Source organism: Cyprinodon variegatus, unplaced genomic scaffold (assembly GCF_000732505.1).
Source record: "Cyprinodon variegatus isolate N-32 unplaced genomic scaffold, C_variegatus-1.0 Scaffold526, whole genome shotgun sequence".
NCBI lineage: Eukaryota > Metazoa > Chordata > Actinopteri > Cyprinodontiformes > Cyprinodontidae > Cyprinodon > Cyprinodon variegatus.
This window is the reverse complement of record NW_015150979.1, coordinates 463,568-476,732: the sequence shown is the minus strand read 5'-3', so window position 1 is coordinate 476,732 and position 13,165 is coordinate 463,568.

The following is a 13,165-nucleotide window of genomic DNA, read 5'->3' as shown; positions in this document are numbered from 1 at the left end:
TAATGTTTGAGGATATTTTTTTAGTTTCCTGCTTATTGTGTGTGATAGTAAAAGTCATATTTTAGTCTTGCTAATTAATTAAGTTCTAATTGTTTGAATCTATGTAATTATTCTTCTGACAATAGACAATAATCATAGCCTGGGGTTTTTAAGCCCCAGGCATGTTCCTTTTCCATTACTTTGAAAGGTCCTGGGACAATCATGCAAATCAACATAGCAACGTGGTTGCCAAAAAACGGAAACAACACCACATGTTGGAGCGAGATCATGAACAAAGCGTAGTTGCGCATGTGTTTTTGTACAAATTTTCTGTCAGAAGCAGGACAGAATACAGAACAGGGATGATTCAAAGCATTTATTAAATCTCAGGCGGATCTGCAGCGGCTATTGCTGGGCACCACCCATCACTGGAACTCTGGTTTAAGAGAAACACAGGTTAGCAAGCATGATAATCTGACGGAGAATGATTATCCATATGAGCCACTAACCTGGTTTAACAGTTAATCTCCACAGAACAAGGTAGGATCCAACCGATGGGCTGCCAACAAGATGCGTCGGGCAGAACGTTCAGATGGGAACAGGCAAGCTCAGTGGTTGAGAGGCAGAATAGGTCAGGATATCAGGAACATTTCAGAACACTAAAAAAATGCTATCTCCACTGAGCCAAGAAAGAAACAGGGCACACTGAGTGGATAAGAGGCAGATTGGGATCAGGACATCAGGAACACTAAGGAAAACGCCCCCAAAAATAAAAACCTCTCTTCACTGGCCCCCGAGAATGAGAACATGAACTAGAGCATCAACATTGGCAATAATCTGGTTGCATATATAGAAGCAAGAGGAGGTAGATTAGATGAGCGGAAATTGGAGACTGGGCAGAGTTCGGCAGGTGAATGAAATTATAATCAGGCCAGCCATCAGTTAGAAGATCATGACACTTCCCCTCCTCCTGTAATAAGAACATGTAAAAACAGGCCACTTTGTCCGACTATAGTCCATGTCCAAGAGCTCTTCTTGAGTAACATCCTCCAACACAGTGACGGGATATGCAGGCCTGTGTCACAGGATCGCATACAGCTGGTCCTACCAGTGCTTTTTCCAGGCAGTCTGATCTGCTTGGATTATTGTGATCCTCCAGCCTTGTAGTCCTGTTTCATTTTATTTTTAGCTTGTCCCGCACTTGCTTTGTCGTGTAGAGAAAATTTATTTTGGCCAGTCAGGCTGCAATCATGGTATAGATGAGGTCATCGCCAACTCAAACTCCTGCTAAATGTCCTCCTTAGCAAAAATGCTTAAAAAAGCCTGTACCTCATCTTCCATCCAACAGCTGTAGCTACTCCTCTTCTGCTCATGTGTTTAAGAAGTGAGACAACAGTAAACTACACAACTGCAAAAACTGTGTGTGTATGTTGGTGGTAGCAAAACAAAACGCCAGTGTTATACTGAGAAATACCTGCCTGCCGAGAATAACCTTCCTTCTCGCACACGGATGGAAACATGAACAAAAAAGGAACTTTTAAACATATCCTTAATGTTTTCATATTTCTTATGCATGGATGCCCTAAAATTTTGTTTTGGTGGGCAGATGCATGCTGAGAAATTCCCCTGTCGCAGAATGCAACCATTTTTGGCATTTACTTAATCATATTCAGTTACTTTAACACAATTTTTTCTTGTTAGCAGCGTAGGACATAAAACAATTATGTCAAAATAACTAAATATGATTAAGTAAATGCCAAAAATGGTTGCATTCTTTTTTTTTTTTGTGTTTGCCCTAAACTCTCACACATTGATGAGAAAATGAATTGAAATATTAACGAAAATGGGAATTTTTAAACATATCCCTAATGTTTTGTCAGAAATGATATAGAATGGTGTTGATAGCAAAAGAGTAGAGCAGAGAATATACACTGAGCAGAGAATATATTCATCAGACACTGACTGTAGCACATCGACTAAAATGTGTCTCCATACCCGTAAAAATCATATTCATTCAAAATTTTCTGTCCACCAAAACTCTCAATTTTAGGGCATCCGTGCACAAGAAAATTGAAAACATTAAGGATATGTTTAAAAGTTCCATTGTCATTTATATTTCAATCCGTTTTCTCATCAGTGTGCTAGTGGGGAGGTAATTCTTGGAAGCCAGGTAATCCAGCCAGACAGTCCACCAATTATTGATCCTTTCATCCTTGCCCCTTCCAAACACCAGACTAACCAGAGCAGAGTATTGGATCGCATGGGGGACAAAAGCTCAATGAAAGGAAAGCGCGGGTAATGCAATTAGTCAGGTAATTTGCAAATCCTGGGGCTTCTCAAAACCCTGGGTGGAAAAGGGGCTCATGTTAAGGCATATGGAGGCTTTCTTTAAGCAATTTTGTTCCTTACCTGTCTGAATTGAGTAGTCTTTGCCATTTTTTATATTTATGAATAGAAATTGTGCTGTGTCACATTGCATTTTTGGTCCTTGGGAAACAGGATTTAATTACTAACCCCAACCAGATCAAAGAAAATAAAGATAAATAAAAGAGCAATGCTTTTCTTTGGCCATTGTTAGGGGGAGTTATAATTATGATACCAATGAATTTATCTTAGAAGCTTTTTTTATCTATTTTATTTGTTAAATTGAGATTTGGATTAGGGTAACTTTAATATTGTGTCTCCTCCACTGCAATAAAAAAAAGTGACACACCTAGTCATTCAGACGCTCTCACTTGTGATTCCAATTCCATCTTGTAAGGATTAAGAATAATCTTGTTTTCCAAGGGGGCAGCACTCCTGTTCCTAATTTTCCAAAGGGGCCCATAAGGCTCTGTGTCATTATCCCGAGTCAGGCAATAGAGCCGTGGGCATCTAGCTCATCTTTAATATGTTTTCCAAAGGGATGAAGGGAGGTCTGGCAGAGTTTCCTCAGTTCTCTAAAGGGGATTCTCCAATGGGACCCTGGACCCCTCTCATTTTCCCATGTTCTTCACATAAGCCTGCAGGGGTTCAGTCCCATCCTCCAGAGTTTCCCAAAGGGGAGTTAACCTCATGTCCCCCAGTTATGTAAAGGTGCCCAGGGGTTATCCATCTCATCTCTAGAAAATCCAGGTAAAAATGTCATAATTCTAAGTATAATATGGCAAAATAATAAGCATAATAGGCATTTGGCAAAAATTACACATTGAATCATAACAACCTTATACTGTTCATACAGTGAAATGTGTACTCTTCTGTAAAAACATATGTAACAACATGGAATAGAAATTAAAGCGAGGAGAAATCAATAAGATCCCAGTGCTGTAGTAATGCTATTTTGTCTTCAAATTCAAAAATTGTTTCCTTTTTTTAAGCACTCTCCTTAACCCTTCAATAGTTACTAGGCAAAAAGTTATATCTCACTAAGAAAAAAAAAAATTAAAAGGGATTATGGGGAATCACCATCAAAAATAAAGCTTTCATTTGTGTTTAAATAGTGTTTTTCAAATGAATTTGTAGAGGCAAAAAAAAAGTTTTTCATCAAATGTGTTACAGAAATGCTCAAATAACATTTCCGCATAATACATTTTGTTGCTTCAACAACGTGGACGCACAAACACGCACATACTAACACAAATACAGAGGGGACATGTTTTATACCCCTCTTTGTGATCACTGGGGCAACCAAATACAGTAATTTATTCAATGTGACACTTTTTTTGTGCATAAATGGGTTACAAAGGAGAAGTAAGGACTGCCCTTAACAAACACAGATGCACAAACTGTGGATTTGGCTACAGGCCATGTCCAGCATGTGTCTGCACAAGCCAAACTACATGAAGGATCCCAAGCAGCTGCTGGAAGCAGGATCCCCTTTGCATCACTGATGGGGAGATACGCTTGGTTCAACTCTTTGTCCTTCTTGATAAAAATGCCATCAATGTATCATTTTGTGTATTTGCTGTGTTTAATCACTATATTACTTCCCTTTATTTGTTTTGTCAGCTGAAAATGTACAACCTTAAGTTGCACAAATTTGGCAGAAAGTTTGATTGCATAATTCAGAGAAAGCAGCCATTAATAGGGAAGAACACTCCTTAAAATAGAGCAGAGCCTTTAGAGATGGATGTGGATGCATTTTGTGTAAGTGCCCTAGTGTTCCCAAGTTCCCTGCAGCTGTCAGAGACATATCAGTGCAAGTAAAAGATGGAAGGCAGACAAAAGAAGGGAGAGCCTTTACTGCAAGCCGCACTCTGCTCATTTTTATCTATGCCACTTCTCTTAAGAGAACATCCATTGCTACAGGCGGAAGTATGTGCTTTTTGTGGTCCAAAAGAGACTTAAATTTGTGTGCAGCTTATTCTTGGACTAAAGAGCCCTCCCACTGAGCTTTAATGCTCCTGCTCTTACTTGAAAGGGTGCCATGAAGGCGGCTTGGGCAAAAGAAAACAGATGAAGAGATAGAATGTTACCAAAGTCTAACAGAGACAGTGAGTGCACAGATGTGAAAGCATCCTCACCATCTTTACATCTCTTTCAAATCTGACTTTGAGGTGACTAGCATTTTGGAGAGAGAACCAATGTGTTAATACACTTTCTACCTCTATGGACACAGCAATGTTGAGGAAGTACGTGGAACAGAGGAATAATACTGGCCAGAATAATGACATTGATCTTTATTGACCAGTGAGCTGTAAAATTGCAGAGAATACTAGCGTAAGATAGGAGAGTCTTACATATACAGACTTACAGAGAGAAATGAAGCATGCAAGAACAGATTGCATAAGCCATTGAATGAGAAAAAAGTATTTTCTGTTTAGCTTCATCCACAGGATGTTGGAATGATGGCAGTAGCAGTGAAGATAAGATGATTAGAGGATTTATGAGGAAAATATCAGCAATTTAAATTGGTCAGTAATAGCATTTAATTTCCTAAATTATTATTGAGGAATATAGGGTCAATATTCTCAACAACATCATCATTACTGCGAAGATTCAGGACCCAAATGTAGGCAATTAGTAGGACTGTCAAGTAATCATACAGTTGGTGTTTCCTGTAAATGTGGTTCAAACAGCAAGAAAAAGGCCATTAAAATAGAAATAACAAAAACAATAGAAGTGTGAAAGCTCACTCAGGGACAAATATACGGTAATAATTTTTGGAGACATCCTCTGGTCTGATGAAAGTAAAATATAACTGCTTTATTGTTGCAGGTTGGGCCGACGCACTGTACAAACCTGAGAGTATGATGGCCATAATGGGGAAATATTAAACCTACATCTTAGCCTAGATGTTAATGCTCAGGTAAAAATGGGTCCAAATACAAAAATCACCCCAGGTAAAAAGTACTGAGGGGCCTTAAAAGGTTATCTATAGAAAATTAAGTTACTCACCATCACAAAATCTACAAATCTTAATCTCACAAAATTATTGAAGGCAGTAGCAGAGCGAGACAATTTTTTAATGGGTTGGCCAGGCAGGGACCATCGTGCTCCGAGGGGTGGCTGAAAAATGATGGGCTCCAAAGGTGGTTTAGGGTCAGTCTACACTAATCATATAGTGCCCAGAGAAAAATAAACAAGCAAAACATGTCTGGTTGGGTGGAGGTTGGTTGTGGACCCAAATGCATAGATGAGTTCTTGCATGTTTAATGAAATCAAAAAATTAAACAGAAATAAAACCCAAGAACCAAAATACAGGAAACCAAAAACCAGGAGACATCAGGGGAAAACACACACGGGGAGCCAAGTAACAACAAGAAACCAGCAAACAGTAACTGAAGAGGAGGAGTATATATGAAGAACAGAAAAAAGAATGGACAAATCAGTAGATATGGAGCAGGTGTGGATGGAAGAATCTAGAAGGGAGCTAGGGGAAAGGAAACTGACACAAGGGGGCAGCAGAGAGTAACTCAAAAACACACCTTAAATAAATCACAAAATGGAAAAGAAACAAATGACCAACACAAGAGAATGACATAAGTGAAAATTTAAAAAGAAATCCAAAAGCTGAGAACCATAAAAAACATTTATATAACTGAATAAATAAATGAAGAAGGACTAGGTTTTCACAAAGGTCTCTCTAATAAATCTACATGCATATTTATACATGCATGGTTCTTTATTGTTTATTTTATAGAAGACTACTTTATAATTACAGAGAGACAAAATGTTCCCTTCTTCCCCATAAAGCACAAAACCTAGTCCAGAAAATAGTTTGAATTCTGTTTATGTCGTATTTAATTTTCAATATATATATATATTTTAATATCTTAATTATTACTGTAATTTTGTTGTCAGGCTTTTAAATATACTAAAAACGGAAAAATCAAGCTAGCCATCACATTCTACCTGAGAACATCCCTCCTGTCACCCTCTGTTTTACTGGTGAACTGCCTGTTTTGGAGTTTGTAAGATTTGCTCCAATAGAAACAATAAATCACCAGGTTTGGGGTGGCCATGCCCCTCTCTGGTCCCCCTTCTAGCTCCGCCCCTACATGTAGGTACAGTTGGGAAAGGTGTGTGAAAAAGTTGGTCAAGTAACCTGACCATGTTAAAAACACATTTCCGTCATTTGTTATGGGCTAAAAAAATGTGTGTGGATGAAGAGCATGAAGTTGCTGAAGATAAAGTTAATGGAGTTGCTGATTACCACATCTGGTAGAATAGAGGGTTAATGTAAAACTGCATTCATCATATTTGACAACATAACCAGAGTTTATTAGTTCCATACTGCAGTTTGATTAGAGTTCAAAAAGACAAGGCAGGCCGTATATAACGGAGGTGATGGACCAGTTTCAAAATTAGGCAAATTGTTTTAAAAAGCACCAATCATATTATACTCTTGCTAAATATATCTCACCCCTAACTGCACCTCATAATTCTTGCCTACGTCGATACAAAATAATCTTGTAACAGAACAAATAAAGAACAAAATGTTGTTTTGACTGCAACTTAAGGTTGACATTTTGATCTTAGAATTGTTATAATTGGATACATTTAATTAATTCTATTTAACTATAATCAGTTTATGACATATTTAATCTTTGCAAGGAGAGCAGATAAACTACAGTATAATAAAAAATAAAGATAGTTTCTAATTCCATTGCATGCATTCCACTTAAACTTCATAATTCAGTGCTCTTGAGTGAGAATGCATTAATAAATGTAACTCTGGATGTATGATGCTCAACACCACAGGTCAGACCTTATAAGATATGCTGTGAGAGATGGAGGCAGATTAAATATTTCAGAGGCCTGGCACAGTACACAATGTTCTCTGCTACCTTATCTTAACCATCTCTCATCCATTAGTTTCTGTTTTTGGTTAGAAGAATTGCATGGAAACATCTGTAAAGGAACAAAAGTTTAATGAATGTATTTTCTAAATAGTAGAAACCAGTGGGTTACTACTGTATGCAACATATCAGCTGCAAAGATGTTCCCATCGAAAATTTTCATCTGCCATCTGTCTGCATCTCCGTCTCTCTGAGAAACTATGTGCTTCTTCTCCTCTTTTTCTTCTCACTCCTCTATTCGGCTAAAATGTTCAAAGCTTTAGATTTTTTGTTTTTGTTTGTTTTTTGCACTTCTAGTTTGCAACCATTTCTGCCTTATGTTGACAGTAAAAATCTTCCAGGCATCTTTGTCGCATTGAGCTGTGTGTCTCTTTCTAAAGAGTCTCACAAAAATTTTAATTAAAAATATGCTTTTACAATCTTTTCACCTTTTACATTGTTCTTATAACAGCTGTACAGTTTTTATGAAGGGGGGTCTGTCTGTTGTGGTTCATGGCTGGTGTTTTATATCTGCTAGGAACTAATTTTACTCAAGCCATCCCCTATGCGCCACTAAAATAGATGCAGTCACAACTCTTTCTATATCTGGTGTGATTAGGTTTTCTCTTTGCACTCATGATTCACCGTCTGCACTGCTGTGTAAGCTGTTTGTTGCTATAAGGTACAGCTGTTTCCATCTGGTAATCATTAGAGCCCCATCTGAGTGACGTATACACCTCACGAAACAACAAAACTAATTAGGTGTTTTTTTTCCCCAAAGATTTTTTTTTTAATCTCTGCATCTGAAACTGAGTGGTTCTTTAAAAAACCCTAAATCAATTCAGTTTATTTATATAGAGCCAATTCAAAACATGTGATCTCAAGGCACTTTATGGAGACAATTCAACCAGATCATACAGTCAAACTGATTCAAATTTTTCTATCCAAGGAAAACCAGTTGATTGCATCGACTTACTGACTCAAATGCAATCCTACACACCAAGCATGCTTGTAGTGACAGTGGAGAGGAAAAACTGCCTTTTAACAGGGAGAAACCTCCAGCAAAACCAGGCTCAGTGTGAGCGGTCATCTGCCGAGGCCTACTGGGGTTCAGGGAGACAGAAACAGACATACAGAAAGAAGCAGATATTCAAAAGTTAACTGTTAACCAGCTCCACAGGCAGACGAGCTCCGAGTCAGCACCCATGTCAGTGGATGAAAAAGAGCAAAATGCAGTTAATTACAGTAAGAAAACCAGGACTACACTGAAAAAACAGGCCAAGCTTAAACATCTACAAACAAAGGTGCCGATGGCAGTAGCACAGCCGACAATTTTCTCCAGGATGATGTCACAGCCAAACAGGAACAGACCAGAAGTTACTATGGTGGGAAAAAGCAGAGAGAGAGCAAGAAGTTGGAGATTGAACGAACAGATTCTGCAGAGTGGCTGAATAGAGATAGAATGAAGCAGAGTGATGAAATAGGGGTCCCTATGTCCTCCAGCAGTCTAAGCCTAAAGCAGCATAACTATAGAGATAGCTCAGGTTAATCTGATCCAGACTAACTATAAGCTTTATCAAAAAGGAAAGTTTTAAGCCTAGCCTTAAAAGTAGGCAGGTTGTCTGCCTCACAGACTAAAACTGGTAGATGGTTTCACAGTAGAGGATCCTGATAACTTATAGATCTGCCTCCCATTCGTCTTTTAGAAATTCTAGGAAGCTTTAGTCAACCTGCAGATTGAGACCACTTTCACCTCACTCTGCAGTTTACTTCCTTATTGTGCATGCGACTTATAAGGAAATTTGCACATCCTGTACGATTGTATAAAAGAGTTACAGTATATCCTCTACTGTTAGATAAACCCACTGTAAGGCCCCATGGTTATCTGGCTGAAAACTGAGGAGGCAGAAGCAACCCACACTTTGGCATCTCAACACAAACTAAGCAGTTGTGCAAACACAAGGCATTCCTTGAACACGTCTATATTTAGTGCCTATGTTCAATTTGAGGATCCTGAACAGCTTGTGCACAGGATCGTGCTTAAGCCTACATCATGATATTACAACCTGGCAGCTCAATTAAAAAAAACAAACAGGTTAACACTAATTCTCTTAATCCTTTGACACCAATCCACAAATGTGATGAAATCACACAGCCACATTTGTGGCTTAGGCGCTCTTTTCATCTATATTTAGAGTTCATTTTAATCAGCTGTGCAATCCATTCATTTGAGCTACTGATAAACCAAATAGGCTTTCTGTATGAATGACCGAAACACTTCTGCATATTTTTAAAAATGTATGACAAACAAAAAGAGTTTGGGAGTTAATGTGCATCTTTACAAAGATACACCAAATTAATTCTTTATAAACCATGAAAATTATTTTAAAGTTGAAAAAAAATACTATATTGAACGAGAGAACCAGTCTGAACGAAAAGCTGTCAACAAACATTCAAGCTTAGCTGATATTCGATATAGATAAGACTCATCCAAGCAGTTAGTTGAGTTTGTAAATAAAGTATTCTATTTCTGAATGTAAAGGAAAATGTTTCCTTGATGAAAACTAATAAAAAAAAACATCCAGAACTACCAAAATAAAAATTATGTTTGCCGTACTACATTGAGTAATAGATATTTTAAAAAAAAGATTGAATCTTAATCTAATCCTCTTTGTTTGAAAAGCTGGTATCTTAGAGGTCTGATAAAAAATGAACTAAAATATTTGGCAGCAACTTGTGCCCAGTAGGAAAAAGCTGTTGACATGTTGTTAGGGTGGATGTTTAAAACGGCATATTTTTTGTATGATCAATTTTAAATTCAAGTTTGCTTTTATTTTCATGGCAACAGTAAGTCTAATGTGGTACTATCCACCTTAATTTAGGGTTTGGGGGGTTTGAAATGTAAAAAAAGGAATTTCTGAATGAGATGTTCTAATATAGTTCTAATAGTGCTCCAAAAGTCCCATTTAATTGTGAGCTGTTATTTTTTTTTGTTATAAATGGATAAGGTTTTAGCTGTTTAACAATTATTACTGACCTTGCCGGATCATCAATCATTCTAACCTGACTCCGGCTAATGGATTTGCTCCGCATATCCATCTGGAAACCTTCCGTTGAAGTAATTTTGGGAAGGGGCGAAAATACTGGTTAGCTGATTGGCCTATGTTGGTGATAGACGGGCCAAATAAACCAATCTGATCAACGAAGCATATGACGTACTAACAGAGCGACGACGAAGAGGAGCCAATTGATAGATCAAACTCTTGCCGAAACCAGTCGGGAGAAGAGCAAAAACATCTTTTCCTCTGAGAAAAGCCTCCAGAGCAGTGTTTTGCTCTTCTTTCAGTGAAGAAATACTCTGTAATTCCGATAAAACTTGATGCCCCACTTGATAGCCACGCTAACGCTAGTTTCATCGGCTGAAGCCGCCATGTTCTTTAGACTGAACTGTCGCGCTTCTCGTTGCGTCACACCTCAACCCGCCTCAAAGCCAACGCTGATTGGACGTTCGTTTGGTGAACGGCTCCAAATTTTCTTCAACGGAGAGTCTCCAGACTGATCTGCGAGTGAAATCTTGAAAGCTCGCGAGATCAGGATGGTCTCACGAGGCTACAATCATTCTGCTTTGAGAAACATATAAAAATAAATAAATCAGACCACAATTTTACTACCAACGGTTTTTATAATCAATGTGGCAAAAACAAAATTTATTTATTGAATTAAAATTCAATTTAAAAAGTAACAAAAACAAAAAAACTTTTGGTCCTACTAGATTATGAGTTATCTAGTAATACAACACACTACATTAAACAAAATGTTTTGTTTAAAAATTGGTTTATCTTAAACTGGCTAAATATTTCAATGGAAAACTATTTAAAGTACCACAAACATCTTTCTTTAACATTTTTGTTTTCACATAAATCAGATCTTTCTGACTGTGAAATCTTTATGGCAGGACAGGAAGTTAGTTGTGTTACCTGCTGTATGTTTTGCTATAAATAGTAATAATAATTTTCATTTTCCTTCCCAGCCCTATAAAGATAAAATCCCACCGTAAATGCTGAACAATAATCACAACAATAAAGGATCCTTATTCTTTTCCAAAGGGGTTTCATTTTGTCTGTATTCTATACATATGCAGAAAAGATGTATTTCATTGTGTAAAAGGAAATTGGAAATCATCCATTCAATTTTTTTAACCTTCAAAAAATAAGTTTAAAATACATATGCACAGCAATACCCACATTCCCAAATCATGAATGAAAAGGAGCAAAAAGAACAATCATATGATATCTGTCCCTCAATTCATTGTACAACTTGGAACTAGTTCTGTTACAGTATTTTAATCAATATTACATTAATTCTGTCTGTCTTTAAGACTGAGCCAATTAGGAAAATGTGCAAGGTGAATGTCTGGTTAGATGAAACCAAGCCTTGTGTGTTGGTAGAATTCAGTATAACACATTACCATGAGTACACCTCCCTATGATGAAAGATGGTGATGTGCTTTGGAGATGTTTTTTAACAGGGACATAAGGAAAGATGGAAGAGTTAATAAGATGATGTACAGAATTAAATAGACTACATTTCTGGAATAAAAGCTGATCGATTCTACAAAATACACCTAAGTGGAGATTTAGCTCCTGAAAGGATAACTGAAGATGCAGCCAGAGCTACACTGAAACGATTTGTGTTGAGTACTGATGTGTACGAACATAAGGGTCAAAGTTCAGGCCTAAATCAAAATGAAAATGTTCAGATTCTCCCATCTAAGTAGGGATCAGAAGTAAGAACCATTTACCAGAATACTGCCCAAAGCTTTTAAATTCTTCAGAAAACAAGTGTCTTGTCAGTTTTTAGTTGCTATGCCCAGCGATGCTCTATATGAAGGGTTTGTTAAACAATCTTTTGACAATGCATAAAAGAAATATATGAAAACAGCTTAATAGGCATGTCCAATAAAGAGGAAACCAGGACAAGCATAACAAGCACAATGGCAGTGGCTCAGAGTGAGTCATTTGAAGTGTCTTTTTTTACCAATGGAAATATGATGCATACAGCCTCTTCAGAGAGCAGCATTTCAATAAGCTTCAGCCAGCTTTTGTGATCAACAAAACCCATTTATTTTCCCTGATGTGTTACAGACAGCTGTTGTTGTGGCTGTTGAAAAGGAAGGCAGGCCTTGATAAAGATTCTTGTCTGTAAAGTGGCATAAAAGGTCATACAAGTTGCCATAGCAGCCAGAGCTAATTGCTCTAACGCAAGGCTGCCAGAGAGTGGACGGCCATGGACGAGCCTGTGGACAGGAAGGACATGATCATGTGCTCGAAGAGAAGCATTGTTCCTGACTGTCTTTTTTTTAAGAAAATGATGATTGGAGCCTTTAAATATAAATGTTTGGGTCTGCTATTAAATGGTAGCATGAGCAAAGCCTTCAATCTGCAACTATCCAACCCAAGATCTTGATGAACAGCTTCTCTGCTGCTGTGTTCTGTTAGGGTGGCCAGTCAGTAAAGCAGTCAGGGTTACTAAAGAAAGCAGAGGGTCTGTTTGACTAAATCAAGCGGGCAAAAAGCTGTGTAACCCCTTCTATGACTCATAGAGGAGAATGTTCTACTCCTTCATCACCAGAAGCAAACACAGACTTGCACATTCATGTAATCACTCGTGCATATCCATACAGCGTATGCAAGGAAGGCTGCACAGACAAAAGCAGTAGGAGCGCATGCACCCACACACCCACCTTCACTTTGCTGTTCTTAAGCAAACAGCCTGAGGCTCAGTGGATGAGCATGTCAGTGGTGTAGGCTGACATTCTGTCACACAAACAGAGAGGATGGAGATACATGCCTCTTCAGCACCCTCTTCTACATTTCTTACTAGCACAGCCTAGTGTCGCATGACTTCTCCTTTATGCTGCACTGATA